Below are 20,423 nucleotides of genomic sequence, written 5' to 3'. Positions count from 1 at the left end.
CGCTACATTTCGAGCTTCTATAAAACTTTGGCAATTTTGTGGATTTTGCGTTCTTTGAAATCTGGTACCATTTTTCTGTTGCTTCTGCAATAGTGTCGATGATGATGATGTTTGGTTTGTGGGGCGCTCAACTGCGTGGTTATCAGCGCCCGTACAATTACCCAATCTTTGCTCAGTCCAATTTCGCCACTTTCCTGGATGATGATGAAATGATGAGGACAACACAAACACCCAGTCATCTCGAGGCAGGTGAAAATCCCTGACCCCGCCGGGAATCGAACCCGGGACCCCGTGCTCGGGAAGCGAGAACGCTACCGCGAGACCACGAGCGGCGGACTGCAATAGTGTCCTCACTCACTTTGTGTACCACAGGAGATCGGTACAATCTCTCATTAATTTATTTGGTATATATCTCTCAGTTGCCATAGATGGTACTTCTTTGAATTTAAACCACATCTGGTCTACGATTACATAGCCAGTTCGGAAGAAGTGGAGACATCTCTTACGAAGGCGTCAAGAGAATTTTTATCTGCTTTTTTAAATGGATGTCTTTTGCGTTTATTTTTGGTAGATATGGATGTTACGGTATTCAGTCTTGCTACAACGACCTTGTGGTCAATAATCCCTGTATCTGTCTTGATGCTCAATATTTGATCAGGATTATTTGATGCTAAGAGGTCGAGTATGTTCTCGTAAACATTCACACTTCGAGTGGGCTGCTGGACTAAGTGTGCAAAATGATTTCGAACGACGTTTTAGGGCTACCACCGACTTTAGAATGTATTTTCGCCAAACCGAGGGTAAACTGAAGTCACCACCAAGTATAACTGTGCGAGTGGGACACCTATTTGAAATGAGACTCAAGTTGTCTTTGAACTGCTCAACAATTTTCGTCTTTTATTCATCGGAATCGGCTGGTCGGTAGAAGGAATCAGTTATTAATCTATTCCGACTGACTCACAGGGACTACGTACTTCAATTTCACTACAAGGTAAACTGCTTCTGACAGCAATAAACACTCCACCGCCTTTAATCTATTCTTTACAAAGCTGTGCCTTGTAAAATTTTTGGTTCAACTTATTTTCGCCTTTAACAAGCTTTCAGTACCTGTAACGGTTTGAGCTTCAGTGCTTTCTATCAGCGGTTAGTACCCTGGTTCCTTCCCAACACAGCTACGACAATTTACAACTACAATACCGGTTGTTGTTAGCTCTAACTTCCTGTGCCGTGTACCCTTTTAGACTGACGCTCTTCTAAAGTTTCCCAAGAACCTCTAACCTAAAAAACCGCCCAGTCCCTGCTTCCCGCGTGGAGTTGACTCGTGACTAGCTAAAGGGAACCCGGAAACACGCCAATCTCCGCACTAAATCCAACTAATTCCAGTTTAGAGCGATCGTTTAAAGCAATGGGCTCCCAGAATTTTATTATCTTCCTAAACTGCGTAAATGTTACATAATTAATGTATTTCAGTCCTAGAAACGGCTGACTTTTAATGCACTGTTTAAAACTTTTCTAAAAGCAAGTAAGACATTCGCAGCCTTGACATCACAAAAAAAGTACAGGCACTAAAGTATTCCTAAAAAAGCTGCTGACTTCTCCTTTCTATTTATTTTTCGATGCACAATGCAGAGAATGACACCTATTTTTGAAAAAAAAGTATATTTGGTGGTGGAATTAATGGACTTCTCGTGGTTTACAGGAGAGCTTCTGTAAAGTTTGGAAGGTAGGAGACGAGGTACTGGCGGAATTAAAGCTGTGAGGACGGGGCGTGAGTCGTGCTTGGGTAGCTCAGTCGGTAGAGCACTTGCCCGCGAAAAGCAAAGGTCCCGAGTTCGAGTCTCGGTCCGGCACACAGTTTTAATCTGCCAGGAAGTTTCATATCAGCGCATACTCCGCTGTAGAGTGAAAATTTCATTCTAAAATAGATAAGTTTGAGAAATCTGGGGTCTATACAATACAGTTCCAGGACTGCGAAAAGTGCTACACCAACCAGACTGGCAGATTGCTCTATATAAGTTTGAAAGAGGAATTCTACGACAATAGCAAAACACCAATGGCGCGCATACGGGAAAGGTGAGACACAACATCGGCTCTACGGAAAAACGTCTTCAATGGTACATACAAAGCATTTCAAACCTTCTGGGTCAAATTGAAAGAGGCGATATTGGGTCCACAATTGATTATATTGAGACAGGGAACCAAAGATCGGAAATGCATGTTTTACTGTGTCATGGATAAACATAGTGTGCACCGCATGACAATATACCTCGTAATAACTGTTTAGAGAGACGACCGTCAACCTCAATGCACTAAGGTCCGCCGAAACTTCTTAAGAAAACCTATACCTGTTGCAAGAGGAGACAGCCAGCTTGAACCCTACGAAGCAGATCTTCATCCATTTCTACTGGGGTTTCGTACACCAAAGTCTTGACGTAGCCTCAATGCAAAAATTCCAGAGGTGTGAGATCCGGCGATCGCACTGGTCATGGAACAGGACCTCCACTTCCAATCCAGTGATGAGGGCGTGTTGTACAGGTGCTCTTGGACATTAACATCGAAACTGACCGGTGCACCGTCGTGATGACACCACATCCTTTAGCGGACTACAAGAGGTACAGCTTCCAAAATGTGTGGCGGTACATCCAGCATGAAGGCCAGGTAAAGTGGACCAGTCAAAAGGGGAGGCTGCAAATAAGGTCCTTTTTGGGTGATCTTGGACAATGCTTGGCCGTACGTTGACAGAGAATCGTTGCTGGTAGCCACCAATGTGGGTGGCGTGCGGAGCATCCTCCCTCCAGATATGGCAGTTGCCGCTGTTGAAAACACTATCAACGATGAATGAGGACTCATCCGTGAAAACAGCAAACTGTACGAAGTTCGGTACTACGTTGACAGAAGTGAACGCTGGGATCAAAATCTGTTGTTCCCAGTATTTGTCACGTTTCTTATTTGGGGACGGGTGAAAGTGGGGGGGGGGGGGGGGGAGGAGTTCCGGACATGTCCAAAAGAACCTGCGACCATAGCAGCAGCGCGGTTCCGCACTAAAGCGCCTAGAACCTCTCGGCCACAAAGTCCGGCAGGCTTACCGGCCAATGATCTTCTTCTTCAGTGCGGATGCACTCACATTGCCCGAATTCTTATGGGAATCGGTAGACTGACTGCTGCGAGTAGTGAGTATAGTGGGGAGGGGTGCTACAAATGTAGTGTGTGTACAGTAAATTGGGAATGTGGGTCTCACGGGGAGCGTTCCTGAGATAAGTCCCTGCAGTCGCTCTATTCTGTGTGTCTTCAGTGGCTCAGACGGATAGAGCATCTGCCATGCAAGCAGAGGATCCCGGGTTTGAGTCCCGGTCGGGGAACACATTTTCAACTGTCCCAGTTGATATTTATCAGCGCCTGTAAGCAGATAAAAATCTGGATTTCATTGTAATTTCATTCATCCAGCATAAGAAATCACCCCTCCTTCAGCCAATGGACTCGTCAAAGAGAGCGAAGGTGCGGATACAGAGAGCCAGGGCACTATCTTGTCCCTAAACACGGAATAACCAGCTAAAATCAACTAAATGAGAATGCGGAAAGCAATGGAAACCACTGAGTGGAAGACACGCAATGTGTATCCAAGGGACACGTGGCCTGTAACTGAAAAGTTTCATGATGATCTCTCCATTGGCGACAGATTCCGGACTAGTCTCCGGTTCGCATCTCCGGCAGGGGATTTCCAACGGGAAGGTGGTCATGAGAGAAATATTAGATAACCAACGATAGGAAAACGTTCTACGAGTCGCGGCGTAGAATGTCAGTTGGGGCGTAGGATGTCAGAAGTTTGAACGTGGTAGGGAAACGGAAATGCTAAGGCTCACTCTACATATATTGGGGTTCAATGAAGAGAAATGGAAAGATGACAAGGATTTCTGGTCAACTGAGTACAGCGTAATACCAGCAGCGACAGAAAACGGGATATCGGGGATAGGATTCGTTATGAAAAGGAACGTAGGTTAGAGAGTGAGTTACTGTGAACAGTTCAGTGTTAGAGTGGCCCTCATCAGATTCGTCAGCCAACCAGAACCAGAAACGATAGTTCAGCTGAAGATGAAGAGATAGAGAAAGTCTTTGAGGTTACTGAATGGGTAGTCCAGTACGTAAAGGGCGATGAAAATGTGATAGTGACATGGTCTGCAATGAGGATGGAGGGAGGGGGGAGGGGGAAGGAGTAGAAGAAAGGGAGAATATGGGCTTGGTACTAGGAACGAGAGAGGAGAATGATTAGTTGAGTTATGCAATAAATTTCAAGAAATAATAGCGAATATTCTGTTCAAGAACCACAAGAGGAGGAGGAGGCGTAATTGGGAAAGGCCGGGAGATACGGAAAGATTTCAGTTAGATTATGTGATGGTGAGGCAGAGATTACGAAATCAGATACTGGATTGTAAGGCATACCCCGGAGCACATATAGACTCACATCACAATTTAGTAATGATGAAAGAGTAGATTGGAGTTTAAGAGACTAGTCAAGAAGAAACAATGCGAAAAGATGTGGGATACGAGAGTACTGAGAAGTAAGAGGTACGACTGAAGTTATCTAATGCTATAAATACTGAGATAAGGAATAGCTCAGTAGGCAGCTCATTCCAAAAGGAATGGGCATCTTTAGAAAGGGCAGTCACAGGGGTTGGAAAGAGAAACTTAGATACAAAGAAGGTAACTGCGAAGAGACCATGGGTGACAGAATAAATGCTTCAGTTGATCGATGGAAGGAGGAAATGCAAAAATGTTCAGGGAAATTCAGGAATACAGAAATACAGATAACTTAATATTGAAATAAATATAAAGTGCATAGTAGCTAACGCGAAATGCGTGCATGAAAAATGTGAAGAAATGGAAAACGAAATGACTGTCGGAAGGACTGACTCAGCACGTAGGAAAGTCAAAACAACCTGCACTGAAAGTAAATGCAAAGACGGTAACATGAAAAGTGATATGGAAATTCCACTGTTAAATCCAGAGGAGGGAGCGGTTAGATGGAAAGAATACATTGAAGGTCCCTATGAGCTGCAAGACCTGTCTGATGACGTGACAGAAGGAGAAACAGGAGTCGATATGGAAGAGATAGTGCATTCAGAATTAGAATCAGAATTTAAGAGAGCTTTGAAGGACTTAAGATTAAATAAGGCAAAATGGATAGATAATATTCCATTATAATTTCTAAAATCAGTAGGGGAAGTGACAACAAAATGACTATTCACCTTGGTGTGTGTATGAGTCGGGCGACATACCGTCTGACTTTCGGAAAAATATCATCCATAGAATTCCGAAGTCTACACAGAGATTAAAAGTGCGAGAATTATAGCACAATCAGCTTAACAGCTCAAACATCCAAGTTGCTGACAAGAGTAATATACAGAAGAATGGAAAAGGAAATTTAGGATGTGTTAGATGACGATCAGTTTGACTTTAGGGAAGGTAAAGTCACCAGAGAGGTAATTGTAACATTGCGGTTGATATTCACAGCAAGACTGAAGAAAAATTAAGACACGTTCATAGGATTTGTCGACCCGGAAAAATCGTTCGACAAATGTCAAATGGTGTAAGATGCAGGAAATTCTGAGAAAAATATGGGTAGGCTAGCAAGACTGAAGAAAAATTAAGACACGTTCATAGGATTTGTCGACCCGGAAAAATCGTTCGACAAATGTCAAATGGTGTAAGATGCAGGAAATTCTAAGAAAAATATGGGTAGGCTATAGAGAGGTAATATGCGATATGTACAAGAACCAAGAGTGGAAGAACAAGTACGAAATACTCGGATTAAGAAGGGAATAAGACAGGCATGTAGTCTTTCGCCGCTACTGTTCAATTTGTATATCGAAGAAGCAATGACGGAAATAAAGGAAAGGCTAAGGACAGGAATTAAAATTCAAGGAGAAAGGGTATCAATGATAAGGTTCGGTGATGGCATTGCTATCCTCAGTGAAGGTGAGGAAGAATTACAAAACCTGCTGAATGGAAGGAACAGTCTAATTAGGGCAGAATAGGATTGAGAGGAAATCGAAGGAAGACGAAAGTAATGAGAAGTAGCAGAAATGAGAACAGCGAGAAACTTAACATCAAGATTGGTGATCACGAAGTAGATGAAGTTAAGGAATTCTGCTGCCTAGGTAGCAAAATAACCCATGACAGACGGAGCAAGAGCGATATAAAAAGCACACTAGAACTGGCTAATAGGGCATTTGTGGCCAAGAAAAGTCTACTATTATTAAAGACAGACCTTACTTCAAGGATGATTTTTGAGAACGCACGTTTGGAGCACAACATTGTATGGTAGTGAAACACGGCCTGTGGGAAAAGTGGAAAAAAAGAGGTTCTAAGCATTTGAGATGTGGTGCCACAGAAGAATGTATATAATTAAGTGGACTGATAAGGTAAGGACAGAGGAGGTTCTGCGCAGAATGGGGGAGGAAAGGAGTCATCAGGATTTCCTGGGGCCTTTGTCCTACTTCAACGCGGAGTCGGACTCGTTACTATGGATTTGGTGATGTTAGTGTAGGAGGGCGGCCGGATGCCGTTCCTGTCGACACCCCGTACCCTCCGGGAAGGAATTAGTGTACCCCAGCTGTCTGCATCTAGTGTAAGCCATGAAATAGTGCGAACCTTTTTCAAATGTCTGAGAGTCGTGTAACTGAGCCCGGTATTAACCTAGTGGGATGTGGAAAACCGCCTAAAAGCCAGATCCAAGCTGGCCAGTACACCAGCCCTCGTTGGTAATCCGCCGGACGGATTCGATACTGGGCCGGCGCGCCTAGCCGAGTCCAGGAAGCAGCGCATTAGCGCTCTCGGCTATCCTGGTGCATGGGGGAGGAAAGGAGTATATGGAAAATACTGATAAGAAGAAGGAACAGGATGGTAGGGCATCAGTTAAGGCATCAGGGAATAAGTTGGAAGGTACTAGAGAGAGCTGTAGAGGGTAAAAATTGTAGAGGAAGATGGAGACTGGAATATACCCAGCAAATAATTGAGGACGTAGGTTGCAAGTGGTATTCCGAGATGAAGAGGTTGGCACAGGAGAGGAATTCGTGGCGGGCAGCATCAAACCAGTTAGGAGACTGACAGGATGTAGACAGTGTGATATAAATGTATTTGTGTCGCCGCGGGAGACGTGCACGGATAGCCTCATGGTAAGGGGACCGTTCGTGATAAGCGGGAAATCCGGGTTAGTGTCCAGATGCGGCTTAAAGTTTTTTTATGTCAAGAACACTTGGAACACATGCATCTAGTACAGATGACTCCAAGTTGTTTGCATTCGGAGAATTTTTTTCGACCTGTTACTAACTTCTGTCAATCATCATTGTTGTAAAACAAAAAAATACTTTTTCTAAGTGCATGACAATGCCCCCTGTCATAAATCAGCATCTCTAAGGCAATGGTTTGTGAAGAATAACATTTCTGGAATGGACAGGCCTGCCCCAACTCCCGATCTGAACCCAACAGGACCCCATGAGTCAGAATGTGGGCTTTGTTCCAGATCTCAGCGTTCAACATGACTACCTTTTCCGGTTCCCTCTGCTAAGGAAGAATGCGTTGCCATTCCAACACAAACATTCAGACACCTCACTGAAAGTATCCCCCAGTGCAGCTGAAGCCCTCACAATGGCGAAGGATGGGCACACCTCATATTAATGTCCACTAATAGGTGTCAGGATACTTCCGAACAGATAATATGTAAACAGCGAGTGATTCGTCAATCTCCTGGACCTGCCAGTCCTTGCGGCCTATATGTGAGAGCCGCCTGTTGTCAAATTTCAACACAAATTGCTCCCACTTTATTGTGAACATAATGTTATTTTAATTTCAGATCGCACAACGTGTACTATAATTCTGTCAAAAGTTTGCACTTTAGTAACTTTCCTCTATTTAAAGTTGTTTCTGGGTTTCATTAAGGTTTTATGTCATAAAAGTAGTTCGTCATGAAGTTTTAGCATAGTAACACATTTATATTCCGTTTATTCTTACGCCTTTGATAAATGCCTTTTATAAACAATTCCGTTACTTATTTTTAAATAGATCCTTTAATTAAGAGGTAACTTTTAATTAACTCATTACTGCGAACTTCGCCTACTCCGCCCCCAGACGTCGCTTGCCTGCGCATAAGGAGTGCACCAACTACTCTGATAACATTTGCACCTTGTTTTCTATCCAGTATGACGAAATAGCTTTGAATCGGTAACAAAAGTAATTTTCGATGATTTTTTCGTGACGTTATTTATGCATAGACATGATAACTAGAAATTCTTTTCTTTTGATTTTCTGTACATAACTACAAATAAAAATTATAATGAAACTTTCTGGCAGATTAAAACTGTGCGCCGGACCGAGACTCGAACTCGGGACCTTTGCCTTTCGCGGGCGAGTGCTCTACCAACTTTTTTTTTTTTTTTTTTTTTGTGTAATCACATTTTGTTCGCTTGTGTTCGTTGCATCTGCTCGGGGCGGACGTCGTAAGACATCCATTATTTATGTTCGTTGTTGATCGATTGACTCAGTTTTTTTTATTACAGAGGGCACGTAACCCTCTGACCGAACACGCTGAGCTACCGTGCCGGCATATAGATCAGAAGCAATAGAGGGCCTATAACATTTCCTTGGGGAACGCCCGATATTACTTCTGTTTTACTCGATGAATTTTTGTCTATTACTATGAACTGTGACCTTTCTGACAGGAAATCACGAACCCAGTCGCCTAACTGAGGCGATATTCCATGTTGTTGTTGATATGGTCTTCAGTCCAGACTCTGGTTTGATGTAGCTCTCCATGCTACTCTATCCTGTGCAAGCTTTTTCATCTCCAAGTACCTACTGCGACCTACGTCCGTCTGAATCTGCTTGGTGTGTTCATCTCTCCCTCTACAATTTTTACCTTCCACGATGCCCTCCAATATAAATTGGTGATCACTTGATGCCTCAGAACATGTCCTACCAACCGATCCCGTCTTCTGGTCAAGTCGTGCCACAAGCTCCTCTTCTCCCCAATTCTGTTCAATACCTCCTCATTAGTTATGTAATCTACCCATCTAATCTTCAGCATTCTTCTGTAGCACCACATTTCGAAAGCTTCTATTCTCTTCTTGTCCAAACTGTTTATCGTCCGTCTTTCACTTCCACACATGGCTACACTCCATACAAATACTTTCAGAAATGACTTCCTCACACTTAAATCTATACTCGATGTTAACAAATTTCTCTTCTTCAGAAACGCTTTCCTCGCCATTGCCATTCTGCATTTTATATCCTCTCTACTTCGACCTTCATTAGTTATTTTGCTCCCCAAATAGCAAAACACCTTTACTACTTTTAGTGTCTCATTTCCTAATCTAATTCCCTCAGCATCACCCGACTTAATTTGACTACATTCCATTTTCCTCGTTTTGCTTTTGTTGATGTTTATCTTATATCGTCCTTTCAAGACACTGTCCATTCCATTCATCTGCTGTTCCAGGTCCTATGCTGTCTCTGAGAGAATTACAATGTCATCGGCGAACCTCAAAGTCCTTATTTCTTCTCCATGGATTTTAATTCGTACTCCAAATTTTTCTTTTGTTTCCTTTACTATTTGCTCAATATACAGATTGAATAACATCGGGGATAGGCTACAACCCTGTCTCACTCCCTTCCCAACCACTGATTCCCTTTCATGCCCCTCGACTCTTAAAACTGCCATCTGGTTTCTGTACAATTTATAAATAACCTTTCGCTCCCTGTATTTTACCCTTGCCACCTTTATAATTTGAAAGAGAGTATTCCAGTCAACATTGTCAAAAGCTTTCTCTAAATCTACAAATGCTAGAAACGTAGGTTTGCCTTTCCTTAATCTATTTCTAAGATAAGTCGTAGGGTCAGTATCGCCTCACGTGTTCCATCATTTGTACGGAATCCAAACTGATCTTCCCCGAGGTTCTACCAGTTTTTCCATTCATCTGTAAAGAATTCGTTTTAGTATTTTGCAGCCGTGAGTTATTAAACTGATAGTTCGGTAATTTTCACACCTTTCTGCACCTGCTTTATTTGGGATTAGAATTGTTATATTCTTCTTGAAGTCTGAGGGTTTTTCGCCTGTCTCATACATTTTGCTCACTACATAGTAGAGTTTTGTCAGGGCTCGCTCTCCCAAGGCTATCAGTAGTTCTAATGGAATATTGTCTACTCCAGGGGCCTTGTTTCGACTTAGCTCTTTCAGTGCTCTGTCAAACTCTTCACGCAGTATCATGTCTCCCATTTCCTCTTCATCTACATTCTCTTCCATTTCCATAATGTTGTCCTCAAGTATATCGCCCTTGTATAGACCCTCTATATACTCCTTCCATCTTTAGGTTGTCCCTTCTTTGCTTAGAACTGGATTCCCATCTGAGCTCTTGATATTCATGCAAGTGGTTCTCTTTTCTCCAAAGGTCTCTTTAATTTTCCCGTAGGCAGTATCTATCTTCCCCCTAGTGATATATGCCTCTACATCCTTATATCCTCTAGCCATCATTGCTTAGCCATTTTGCACTTCCTGTCGATCTCATTTTTGAGACGTTTGTATTCCTTTTTGTCTGCTTCATTTACTGTATTTTTATATTTTCTCGTTTCATCAATTAAATTCAGTATACTTTCTGTTACCCAAGGATTTCTACTAGCCCTCGCCTTTTTACCTACTTGATCCTCTGCTGCCTTCACTATTTCATCTCTCAAAGCTACCCATTCATGTTCTACTGTATTTCTTGCCCCTATTCTTGTCAATCGTTCCCTTATGCTCTCCCTGAAACTCTGTACAACCTCTGGTTTAGTCAGTTTATCCAGGTCCCATCTCCTTAAATTCCCACCTTTTGGCAGTTTCTTCAGTTTTAATCTGCAGTTCATGACCAATAGATTGTTGTCAGAGTCCACATCTGCTCCTGGAAATGTCTTACAATTTAAAACCTGGTTCCTAAATCTCTGTCTTACCAATATATAATCTATCTAAAACCTTCTAGTATCTCCAGGCCTCTTCCATGTATACCACCTTCTTTCATGATGCTTGAACCAAGTGTTAGCTACGATTAATTTATGCTCTGTGCACAATTCTACCAAGCGGCTTCCTCTCTCATTCCTTAACCCCATTCCATATTCACCTACTACTTTTCCTTCTGTCCCTTTTCCTACTACCGAATTCCAATCACCAATTACTATTAAATTCTCGTCTCCCTTCACTATCTGAATAATTTATTTTATCTCATCATACATTTCATCAGTTTCTTTGTCGTCTGCGGAGCTACTTGGCATATAAACTTGTACTATTGTGGTAGGCGTTGGCTTCGTATCTATCTTGGCTACAATAATGCGTTCGCTATGCTGTCTGTAGTAGCTTACCCGCATTCCTATTTTTTTATTCAATATTAAGCCTACTGCTGCATTACCCCTATTTGATTTTGTATTTATAGCCCTGTATTCATCTGACCAGAAGTCTTGTTCCTCCTGCCACCGAACTTCACTAATTCCCACTATATCCAACTTTAACCCATCCATTTCCCTTTTTAAATTTTCTAACCTACCTGCCCCATTATGGAATCTGACATTCCACGCTCCGATCCGTAGATTGCCAGTTTTCTTTCTCCTGATAACGACGTCCTCCTGAGTAATCCGCGCCCGGAGATCAGAATGGGGACTATTTTATCTCCGGAATATTTTACCCAAGAGGACGCCATCATCATTTAACCATACAGTAAAGCTGCATGCCCTCGGGAAAATATTCCATAGGCACGCAATTAGGTTACAAGACGATTAGCCTTCTGTAAATCTAAAAATATGGAATCAATTTGAAATCCCCTGTCGATAGCACTCATAACTTCATGAGTATAAAAAACTGGTCGTGTTTCACAAGAACGAAGTTTCTGAAACCATGCTGACTATGTGTCAATAAATCGTTTCCTTCAAGGTATTTCACAATGTTCGAATATGTTCCAAACCCTTAATGTAAATCGACGTTAGTGATATGGGCCTGTAAGTCAGCGGATTACTCCTACATCCCTTTTTGTGTGTTGGTGTGACTTGAGAAATTTTCCAGTCTTTAGGTACGGATCTTTCTGCGAGCGAGCGGTTATATAAAATTGCTAAATATGGAGCTATTTTACCAGCAATACTCTGAGAGGAACCTGACTGGTATACAATATGGACCGGAGGCCTTGCCTTCATTAAGTGATTTAAGCTGCTTCGTTACTCCGACAATATCTACTTCTATGTTTCTCATCTTCGCAGTTATTCTTGATTGTTCCGGCCGGAGTGGCCGAGCGGTTCTAGGCGCTACAGTCTGGAACCGCGCGACCGCTACGGTCGCAGGTTCGAATCCTGCCTCGGGCATGGAGTAGTGTTATGTCCTTAGGTTAGTTAGGTTTAAGTAGTTCTAAGTTTTAGGGGACTGATGACCTCAGAAGTTAAGTCCCGTAGTGTTCAGAGCCATTTGAACCCTTTGTTCTTGATTAGAATTCGGGAATATCTACTTCGTCTTCTTTGGTGAAGGAGTTTCGGAAAACCGTGTTTAATAACTCTGCTTTAGTGGCGCTGTCATCAATGACTTCACCGTTTTTATTGCGCAGTGAAGGTACTGATTGCGTCTTGCCACTGGTGTGCTTTATGTATGACCAGAATCTCTTTGGGTTTTCTGCCAGATTTCGAGACAAAATTTCGTTGTGGAAATTATTAAAAGCATCTTGCATTGAAGTATGCGCCATATTTCGAACTTCTGTAAAACTGTACCAATATTGGGGACTTTGCGTTCTTTTTAAATTTGGCATACTTTTTTCGTTGCTTCTGCAACAACGATCTGAGCCGTTTTCTGTACAATGGGGGATCAGTACCATCACTTATTAATTTATGTGGTATATACCTATCAAATTGTTGTCGATACTATTTCTTTGAAAACATTCCACAACTTTTCTACACTTATATGATCAGATCGGAAGGAGTGATGACAGTCTCTTAAAAAGGCGCTAAGAACATTTTTATCAGCTTTTTAAAATATACTTAGCGTTTCTTTTTGATGGTTGTAGGTGTTACGGCATGTAGACTATCAGCAACTGTCTTGTGGTCGCTAATCCCTGTATTCGTCACAATACTCACTATTTGTCTAGGATTATTTATTGCAAAAAGGTCAAGTATACTTTCGCAACCATTTACGCTTCGAGTGGGCTCATGAACTAATTGTTCAAAATAATTTCATGAGAAAGCATTCTGTACAATTTCGGATGACGTTATATGTCTGCCGCCGGCTTTAAAGGTATCACTTTTCCAGCAAATCGAGGGTAGATTGAAGTCACCACCGATTATAATTGTACGAGCGGGGTACTTATTTGGAATGTGATTCAAGTTTTCTTTGAACTGTTCATCAACTATATCTTCTGAATTGGGGGGGTCGGTAAAACGATCCATTTTAGAGTTTAGTCCGATTGTCAGGTATAACTTCTACCCATACTATTTCACACGAACTATCTACTTCAATTTCGCTACAAGGCAAACCACCTCTGAACATTGTTAGATCGTTTGAAAAAATTTCGGCTGAACTTATGTCTGGCTTTAGCCAGCTCTCTGTACCTACAACTATTTGAGCTTCACTGCTTTCTATTAGGGCTTGGGGCTTTGGTTCTTTCCCAACACAGTCACGACAATTTACAACTACAGTATCAATCGTTTCTACAACTACCTTACTGTGTTTTAACTGCCCTCTTTGAAACGGACGTCCCTTCTGTGGTTCCCTGAGAATCTCTAATCTAAAAAACCGCCCAGTCGCTTCCACACAGCCCCCGCTACCCGTGTGGCCGCTTCCTGTGTGTAGTGGACTCCTATTAAGCAGAACGCGGAAACCCCACACTCTATGGCGCAATTCAAGGAATCTGCATCCTACACGGTCACAGAACCGCCTGAGCCTCTGATTGAGACCCTCCACTCGGCTCTGCGCCAAACGACCACAGTCGGTTCTGTCGTCGAAACTCCGATTCAAAGTGACACACGCCATTGGTACCGATGTGGGCCACCACCAGCAGTTGGCTGCACCCAATACTCTTCATGGCATCCAGAATCACCCTTTCCACATCCGGAATGACGGAGTGCACGCGTGCTTCCTTCTCCTCCTTGGCAGCCATCTTCCTAAAGAACCCCATCACGCGCCTAACGTTGGAGCTCCCAACTACCAGCAAACTCACCATCTGTGAGTGCCCAGATCTTGCAGGCCTAGAAACTTCCTCTGAAACAGGGTGGATGACTGCATCTGGCTCAGAGACTTCGTCAGCCACAGATACCGCCCGAAACAGGTTCATCAATTGAACTGGGGAGGCCATAAAATCGGCCCCTCTGGAAGTCTTTCACTGCCTGCCAGCCCTTGATCTCCCACTCGACCACAGGTGAGAAATCACCCTCAGTGCATGGAGTACTCGGGCAGCCACAGCAGTGGACCGATCAGGAGACACACAGGATGTGCTCGACGTCCCTCGCATACCCGCATCTGACTCCTTACAGTGATACACCTTGGGAGCAGCCTCAAGCTGTGTGACGGAAGCCAACGCTGCCTGGAGCCTCGAATTCCTGCTATCGTTTTCCTGACCTAGCTACTGGTGAGCCTTAGCGGACGTGGACAGACGTCATTGTTGCTGGCCAGGCACCCTGAGCTTGTGAACCAGCACTGAGAATGTGTTCGCTGGACCAGTGCATACGGTGGAATTTCCAGATGTTGCGTCCAAGGTTCCACCAGACGCTTCTTCTGGGTGCTGCCAGAGACTGCCGCCATTTCAATATACTGTCGATAAAAGGGTGGTATTTCCACCACTGCAGATTGTATTTAATAGCCGCTCAACACAGAAAAAATACACAAGATGGTTAAAACAGGATCACTTTTCACTGAATAATATATGACCGAACCACAACAAAAGTAAATAGCGCTTTTTAACATTTACTTTGAAAATTAATAGCTCTTGTAGGAAAAGTACAACAGAGTTTTATCGGTACGCAAAATTCAAGCATTTATTTTACGCAATAAAAATTAATTAATATGTTTTAGCGTTTCACAGTAATATCAACAGGAAAGTGTAGAATAACATGCAGAATAGTAATATTAATCTTTATGTATCTGTCAATGCCAGATGTTTAAGGTACTAATTAGGAAGAATCAATATGCCAACAAGATGGATGCTAAGTACTAAGGAATGAAGAGATAAACTTGAAGTTATCTAAGGTTACAGGTACTGCGATAAGGAATATCTCTGTAGGCAGTTCAGCCTAGAGAAATGGAAATCGCTAAAAGGGGCAATCACAGAAGCTGGAAAGAAAAACATTGGTACAAAGAAGGTAACTGCAAAGAAACCATGGGTAACAAAAGAAATACTTCAGTTGGTGGATGAAAGAAGGAAGTACAAAAACGTACAGGGAAATACAGGAATACAAGTCAGTTAGGACTGAAATAAATAGGGAAGATAAGGCGAAACAACTGCATGAAAAATGAGAAGAAATCGAAAAAGAAATGATTGCCGAATGGACTGACTCAGCATAGAGAAATGTCCAAAAAATCTTCGGTGAAATTAAAAGTAAGGGCCGTAGAATTAAGAATGCAACGGGAATTCCAATATTAAATATAGAGGAGAGAGCAGATAAGTGGAAAGAGTACACCGAAGGTCTCTATGAGGGGGAAGATTTTTCTGATGACGTGATAGAAGAAGAACCAGGTGTTGACATAGAAGAAACAGTGGATCCGGTATTAGAATCTGAATTCAAAAGAGCCTTAGAAGACTTAAGATCGAATAAGGCAGAAGAGTTAAATAACATTCCATCAGTTTCTAAAACCACTGGAAGAAATGGCAACAAAACGACTATTTGCGTTAGTGGCCAGAATGTACGAGTCTTGCGATGTACTACCTGTCTTTCGGGAAAACATCATCCACACAATCTAAAGTCAGCAAGAGCCGTTGATAATGGAAGCAAGGCTAAAGAAAAATCAAGTACGTTCATTGCATTTGTGGTCCCGGAAAAAGCGTTCGACCATATCAAATGGTGCAAGATTTTCTAAATACTGAAAAAAATAGGAATAAGCTATTTGGAAAGACGGGTAATATATGGTATCTGCAAGGTCCAAGAGTGAACAATAAGAGTGGATCACCAAGGGCCGGCCGGGGTGGCCAAGCGGTTAAAGGCGCTACAGTCTGGAACCGCGTGACTGCTACGGTCGCAGGTTCGAATCCTGCCTCGGGCATGGATGTGTGTGATGTCCTTAGGTTAGTTAGGTTTAAGTAGTTCTAAGTTCTAGGGGACTGATGACCTTAGAAGTTAAGTTCCATAGTGCTCAGAGCCATTTGAACCATTTGATGACCAAGGACGAAGTGCACTAATTAAACAGGTTGTAAGGCAGGGATGTAGTGTTTCGCCCCTACGCAATTATAATTCTTTTTCAGAATCGCCAGCCAAAGACGCAATTAGATAATCATAACCACAAGCGTTTATGTTTAAACAATTACTGCTTCATAAGTGTTGTAGGATAGGATAGAACAGTAACATTTATTTTTCAACAAATACCTTTTGGTCGTATGTCACGTACATGATAAGCCTCATGTTGAGATATGTACACCATCGCTGTCGACCGCCACAGAGTCCCGCATTGCCACTGAAGCTGATATGACGTGTGTGTGGTGGGGTAGGAATGTTTTTTACTTACCTAAACAATTGGGTGAAACATCAGCAGACGACAATGTCCATCGATCCACTGATGCGAGATCCTCACGACTGCGGGCCGAATGCATCCGACAGCGGCAGCAGCAGAGCCGAAATGTCACGCCGCAACGATTCCGGGCATTGCGGCTGCCAGCTAAGGGCTAAAGAGACACCCCTCCACTAGCGCGACACTGACTGACATCGTGTGATGCGCCAGACGCTTAAGCACCACCTGCTGAACGAAGTGCACACCATATTCACGTTGCAGTACTGCGACTGCCATCCCCCGAAAGCTGCAGAACAGGCCATGGGATATTCATACCATGTCCGTGTCGCCAACATGCCGATCACACTTGTACAGCGCTATTAATACACCACTGTCCATTAAAATCGCTACAAAAGAATAAATGCAGTTGATAAACGGGTATTTATTGAAGAAATATATTATAGTATAACTGACATGTGATTACATTTTCACGCAATTTGGGTGCATAGATCCTGAGAAATCAGTACCCAGAACAACTACCTCAGGCCGTAATAACGGCCTTGATACGCCTGGGCATTGAGTCAAACAGAGCTTGGATGGCGTCTACAGGTACAGCTGCCCATGCAGCTTCAACACGAAACCACAGTTCAGCAAGAGTAGTGACTGGTGTATTGTGACGAGCCAGTTACTCTGCCACCATTGACCAGACGTTTTCAGTTGGTAAGAGATCTGGAGAATGTGCTGGCCAGGTCAGCAGTAGGACATTTTCTGTATCCAGAAAGGCCCGTACAGGACCTGCAACATGTGGTCGTGCATTATCCTGCTGAAATGTAGGGTTTCGCAGGGATCGAATGAAGGGTAGAGCCACGGATCGTAACACATCTGAAATGTAACGTCCACTGTTCAAATTACTGTCAAGGAGAACAAAAGGTGACCGAGACGTGTAACGAATGGCACCCCACACCATCACGCCGGGTGATACGCCAATATGGCGATGACGAATACACGCTTCCAGTGTGCGTTCACCGCGATGTCGCCAAACACGGATGGGACCATCATAATGCTGTAAACAGAACCTGGATTCATCCGAAAAAATGACGTTTTGCCATTCGTGCACCCAGGTTCGTCGTTGAGTACACCATCGCAGGCGCTCCTGTCTGTGATGCAGCATCAAGGGCAACCGCAGCCATGGTCTCCGAGTTGATAGTCCATGCTGCTGCAAACGTCGTCGAACTGTTCGTGCAGATGGCTGTTGTCTTGCAAACGTCCCCATCTGTTGACTCAGGGATCGAGACGTGGCTGCACTATCCGTTACAGTCATGCGGATACGATGGCTGTCATCTGGACTGCTAGTGATACGAGGCCGTTGCGATCCAGCACGGCGTTCCGTATTACCCTCCTGAACCCACCGATTCCATATTCTGCTAACAGTCATTGGATATCGACCAACGCGAGCAGCAATGTCGCGATACAATAAACCGCAATCGCGATAGGCCTCAATCCGACCTTTATCAAAGTCGGAAACGTGATGGTACGCCTTTCTCCTTCTTACACAAGGCGTCACAACAACGTTTCACCAGGCAACGCCGGTCATTTGCTGTTTGTGTATGAGAAATCGGTTGGAAACTTTCCTCCTGTCAGCACGTTGTAAGTGTCGTCACCGGCGACAACCTTGTGTGAATGCTCTGAGAAGCTAATCATTTGCATATCACAGCATGTTCTTCCTGTCGGTTAAATTTCGCTTCTGTAGCACGTCATCTTCGTGGTGTAGCAATTTTAATGGCCAGTAGTGTAGCTCCTGGCAACAGAAACGCAGACAACGCCGTTAGACTACAACTGTGCTAGTCAGTCAGTGTAAGATTTGTAGCAGTCACTTCTTTCAACTCCGTTAATGTTTGTTTATTTAGGGTCAAACACTGTAGTTACGAATTGTATCTTCATAATGTCATCTTTAATCAGAGCACTTTATAAATTGTTAAATAGATTACTGAATCATAAATTGTGTCGGGGCTTGTGTAATCTTATTCCACGTTAAGTAATTAAAATTATAGGCAGACAAGAATTCACATCGTTTTGAGTACCACGTTACTAACTCTCCTGCTCGTACTCTTGTGTGAGCTGCGACAACGGATGACATCAGAAGCTGCCATCCAACCTCAAGACTTGCTTCATAGTATTTGGCAGGATACTGACTACAGATGGGACATATGTCGTGTTACGAAGGGTACGCATATTGAACATTTGTAAATCAAACTTGAAGATATACTGGACTCAGTGCTGTATCAAACATTTCTGTTAGTTATTTGCCGGCCGCGGTGGTCTCGCGGTTCTAGGCGCGCAGTCCGACTGCTACGGTCGCAGGTTCGAATCCTGCCTCGGGCATGGATGTGTGTGATGTCCTTAGGTTAGTTAGGTTTAAGTAGTTCTAAGTTTTAGGGGACTGATGACCACAGCTGTTAAGTCCCATAGTGCTCAGAGCCATTTGAACCATTTTTTTTGTTAGTTATTTACCTTTCCCGCAAGTTAAGGTTACTTTTGTATAACGAATTTATAAACACCCTGTATTGCACGTTCTGAACATGAAAAATGTCGCCGCCCACTAGATTCCGCGACTGCGCACTTCCGTTCCAAATGCCCATTGACCTAACAGCAGAAGAAAAGTTGCAGCTATGTCAAGCTAACGCACATCACTTCTTTAGCCGACATGGAAGTGGCTGCGAAGCAAAGAATCAAAGTGATTAGTGGATACATGTCTATTCATTACCGCCAAAAAAGACGAACAGAAGTATTATAAGGCAAGTGATGCTGTTTTTTAGGAATTGCCATAGTGTGGTTCTAGTAGATTATGCTCGTAAGTGGTAAACTATCGCAGGAATAGTTTACCCAAAATCCTGACGAGATTACAGGAGATCGTCAAGACAAAGCATCCAGGGAAAGCTGTCCAAGGGTGTGTTTGCTCCACGACAACGGCACAGCTCATTCTGCGCGGTGTGTGGTCACACGTGTTGGCGGTCTGGGTTATCAAATTTTGCCCGCTCCCGTTCTCTCTTTCAGCGTCTAGCTCAGTATCATTCCCGAAAGCCTTTATATCTCTCCTCTTTGCTAAACAACAACAAATGCACGCATTTCCTAATATTAATAAAACATGAGTCAGGAAATAGCGCAAAAATGGTTCAAATGGCTCTGAGCACTATGGGACTTAACATCTATGGTAATCAGTCCCCTAGAACTTAGAACTACTTAAACCTAACTAACCTAAGGACATCACACAACACCCAGTCATCACGAGGCAGAGAAAATCCCTGACCCCGCCGGGAACCGAACCCGGGAACCCGGGCGTGGGAAGCGAGAACGCTACCGCACGACCACGAGCTGCGGACGGAAATAACGAAAATTCGCCTTTTTCTCGTCAGAGGGAAACTATTAATGCTTTTTATCTCCTACACATTCGTGTTGGTCTACAAATTGAGACTAAGCGTCACTATATTTGTTCATGTTTTGTTTGTTGCAAACATCTTGTTCTTTAATGTTGCTCGACGTTAGCGTCTTTTCTTTACTATCTACTGTTAAAGGTTCTTCCTGCTTCGGATATTTTATTACTCGATTTACTCATGTCGTGCTTCACACAAGAAAGTCAACATTTTTCGCTACATTTACAATAATTGGTATTTTTCGGACGTACTTTCCATCTCATGTGTGAGTACGCTTTCGTATTTACCCTATAGAAATTGTTGGGCTAATG

Source organism: Schistocerca cancellata, chromosome 5, assembly GCF_023864275.1.
Source record: "Schistocerca cancellata isolate TAMUIC-IGC-003103 chromosome 5, iqSchCanc2.1, whole genome shotgun sequence".
Lineage (NCBI taxonomy): Eukaryota > Metazoa > Arthropoda > Insecta > Orthoptera > Acrididae > Schistocerca > Schistocerca cancellata.
The sequence above is the reverse complement of the archived record's forward strand: the minus strand, read 5'-3'. Positions refer to the sequence as shown.